We start from the raw sequence: 4,382 nt of genomic DNA, 5'->3' as shown, positions 1-4,382 counted from the left end.
CGCCGATGCCTTGATTCTGCAGAGAGTCAATTCCATCCTTGAATATGTTTGCAAGACCTGCAAACAGAGCAGCTACGTTGGAGAAGGCATTGGATATTTTGCTTCAAGCTCCTATTCTAAAGTACCTTAGCTTCTTCATTCATATTTATATTCATCAACATTAGGTCTCAAATCATTTAATTGGCAATATGTTGAAGAGGGCAACTTGCATTTTCAGTAGGATTTTAAATTTTCATTTCAGGAATAAATGGTTAAGTATTAAGAAGTGTTGGAATAGATCCTTATCACTTACCTGGCTAGCCTGCTTCCTCACCTTCTTAACCGACTAAGTACATTTCACCGACCAAGTTGTTATGGTTCAATCTGACTTTGATCAATGAGCCTTGTCTCAATCTGCTTTCCATCGACTAAGATCGACGATACGTGGCTAATAAAGAGCAACAAACTCAGCTGAGTCAGTACTTTACCGACTTAGTTCGATATACAGTCTACGCACAACTACAAGTTAGCTGATGATATTTGGTACATAGCCGACTACCTATCTGGTGCCCTACGGACTGATTTAATCGACGACTGAGTGGCATTGCTCAATGGACTCATTTGACTGACTGCCGAGTCCAAGAGCATGGACGTCAGTCGAGCAACTGAATATCAAGCGTGGCCGCCATGTTATTCCATCGGGTCACATTAAGTCCTGTTACCTAAGAGCCATATCCTGGGTTGCTAGTTGTGCGCTATGATAAAAACTATGAAGTCATTAATTACGCCCACGAGATCATTAATTATGCCCACGCACGATAAGGCACGTCGCCACAGCCACCTATATATCGAACGAAAGGCCAACCTACCGTCAGAGCCAATGGGGCAGCTTGTACTACTCAGTACGGCCAAGAAACCCATAATGGATCTTTCTCTCTCTCTCTCCCCCTTATCTTGATCCCTCTATAAATAGAGATAAGAAGGGATCCTCTTGGTAGGCGATGCATGCTCCAACGATGAAACTCTGCTCCTTCTATTAAGCTCAATTTTTTACTTGAACGTCAGAGGATCCTCACGGAGCAACCTTCAGCCAGGACTTCTCTTATAGGTCTCATCCCCGACGCTCGATGCTCCACCAAACTCCAATCACTTCGACATCAAGCAAGATCTCGTCAATGCACATTATAAGTCCTCGCCCTTGTTCTTGACCATTGATTTATGTCACAAATTGACATAAAAAGTATCAATTAATATCTAAATTATCTAACTTTATTAGAAAATTGATACTTTCTTATTATATTTTGCAGAAGAAGAGGTCATCAATAGAAAAAATAAGGAAAGAGGATTCCAACGGCGTAAATTTTACGCAAACAGAGTTAAATTGACCAAGAAATTGAAGAATGAAGAAAAAAGACTCAATTGGGTCAAACCCGAGTCAAATCAGATCAAAATTGATCAAAATCAACTGATTTGGTGATCTGGTTAGCCGCCTGGTCCACAACAACAGCGCCTGGACCATGGACCCATCGGCGCACCATAAACCAGCCAATCAGCGAGTCTCGGCTCACCGCAACGCATCACGAGCCCGATCCACGCGCGCGGTCCAGGGCTCATGAGGAGAGAGAAGAAGGTCCGAAGGGCAACCTGGTAACTTCACATCACTCGATGGTCCGATCTTCTCTGATCAAATCCAACGCTCCATATTTTTGCATCATCGGACGGCCACCATCACGTCGGTCAAGATCCAATCGTAATCAAGGCAATTGCAAGAATCAATAAACACTAGGACAACACGGGATCCTTCTGCAGCGCGATCCAACGGACGAAATCTTCCAGCACCTTGATCGGATGGTCTGCGAGCATCCGACCTGATCCCATCTCTGCAGTGCGATCCAACGACAGCGCTTCACCCAGATCTGATCCGACGGCCCAGAATCGCTTCCGGCTTGATTTATTAGATGAATTGGGTCCTTAGATGAAGATCGGACGGCTGAATAATTTCTAGGATTTCTTGATGGATTTAAGTACTTTTTGAGCGAGATTTGAGCCCTAAATTCTCTAACAGTTCTCTAAAACTCTTAGTCCCACATCTAAAGTTTTGAAACCTTATAACCCCAAATGCCTATAAAAAACCCCCAAATGCCCTTGTTTTAATAATTCTGGCCTTCCGATCAAGCTTATAACCCTAGATAGTGGGTTTTTTAGCTTTCTTCTCAAGCCTCGAGCTTTGAGGTTTTTGTAATAAACTTTTTTTTATATAAATCTTATTTTTATACAATTTTATCTCTTTACATTATGCAATTTATTTTTCTTGCAATTAGGATAGTTTAATTTATGCAATTTAATTTTATGCAATTAGGTTAGTTTAAATTATGCAGTTTAAATTTATGCAATTAGGATAGTTTAATTTATGAAATTATGGTAGTTTATTTTTTTGCATTTAAATTTTGCAAGTAGATTTAGATCATGTCTAGCTAAGCATCCCTTCTAGGGTTTGTGATGAAGCTAGATCATGAGTAGGGGTTTTACATAGGGTTCTTTCTTTTTCTTAGAGTTTTTTTTCTTCCTCTTTTGTCAAGAATTTTTGATGAACTACAGTTGGGTCAGAGTCCCTTCATAGTTCATGCTTGATTCAGTGCATAGGAGGAGAAAACCCTAAGAGATCCTAGTTACTACTCCCCTGTAAAGAATCTTGATGGGTTATCGTTGGGCCTTAGTCCCTTCATAATCTATGCTTGGGAAAGACAAGAGGAGTAGTCGTTAGGATCAATAAGAAAAATTCTAGGTAGAATTCTCTAATCTAGATCTAGTGGATTCAAAAACCCTAGATCCTTAGTCTTATTGTCTTTAGCAAACAACTTTCGATTTTCGATTTTCGTTAAAGCTCGCTTGAGCATAGATTTGAAAATTATTTTTAAACCAAGTCTCCATGGGATCGACCATACTCACTGGTCGTGCTACTCTGCACACTGTGCGCTTGCAGTTTTATTTATAAATTTTAAGATTTGCACAACAATTTTTGGCACCGTTGCCGGGAATTTGGCGTTTTAAATTATTTTCAAATATTTGTTCTTCGTGCTTTATAACGCTCTTTCTTTTTCCTTTAGGTTTCTAGATTTAGTTGGTAATTGCTGGAAAACTCAGGTACGCTTCTAATTTCTCTTTTATTATTTTTAGTTAATTACTTTTCCTTTTAGACTAATCATTTGAATTTACTTAATCATAAAAAAAATAAATAAAAAAAAATAAAAAAATAAAATAAAAGATATTTCATAATCATGAAGTAAAATATCAAAATAAAAAAAAATTCTAAATTAAAATCTTTTACATTCTTGGTCATCTTGTTTATTTGCATTTGCATTTTCATAATTAATCTAAGGGCATCAACCTATTAACAAGATAAGGTGGGGATTTCATTACCCTTTCTTAGCTCAAAAATCATCTCCATCATATTGCATTACCTAGATCTTTAATCTTAAAATCAATTAGACGTCAACCTTAAGGAATTCGAGCTCAATAGGACAAGGAACCCTAAGAGTTCTACCAAGTTTGAGTTGTTTGATTAGTTGGTGTCTAGGCAAGTCTCTGAGGGTGGTTTGTTAAATTGGTTCAGTTGCTGGCCTGACCAACTCGTTTGGTGTCTAGAAAGGCAACGATGAGTGAACCTCCCACCTCTTATACTTACCTGGCTAACTAGTTGATCAATCTCCACTTGGAAGGCTTGAAGGGTCATCTTGGAACAGTTAGGAGCTGTCTAGATTTAGGTTAACCCTAGGATAGATTGAGTTTAATTTATTGTTTCACTTGTTTGAAAAATAAAAAAAAAATTATTAAAATTTAAATTAATTTGGTTACTTTTTTTAGATTTAGAACTCCTTAGGATCTTTTCTTTAGAACTTTTTTCTTTTCTTTTTTTTCTTATACATAAAAATTTTTATAAAAAAAATTATATAAACATCGAGAACCGTACACCTCGTGTGTGGAGAAGAGTGTCGGGTCGTCTAGTTAGAATTGAGTCAATTCCTGTTGTTCCAATGGCTGAACCAATCCAACCCATGACCCTTAAGGATTTGTGTTATCCAGTTGGCTCCATCCAACCATCTTGTATCAGGTTGCCACAACCCACAACTAACAATTTTGAAATCAAACCTCAAATCATAAATATGCTTCCAAAATTCACAGGATTAGAGGATGCTTATATATTTATTAGAGAATTTGAGGAGATATGTGCAACCATGAAACTGCAATTAACAGAGGATGAGGTCAAACTTAGATTAATCAACTTTGCCCTTAAGGATAATGCTAAGAAGTGGCTTTATAGTCTGCCAAACCATTCTGTCACTACCTGGGAGGGCTTTGTGAGAATATTTTTGAAAAAATATTTCTTCCATCATAAAACAGCT

Source organism: Elaeis guineensis, chromosome 4 (assembly GCF_000442705.2).
Source record: "Elaeis guineensis isolate ETL-2024a chromosome 4, EG11, whole genome shotgun sequence".
Lineage (NCBI taxonomy): Eukaryota > Viridiplantae > Streptophyta > Magnoliopsida > Arecales > Arecaceae > Elaeis > Elaeis guineensis.
The sequence above is the reverse complement of the archived record's forward strand: the minus strand, read 5'-3'. Positions refer to the sequence as shown.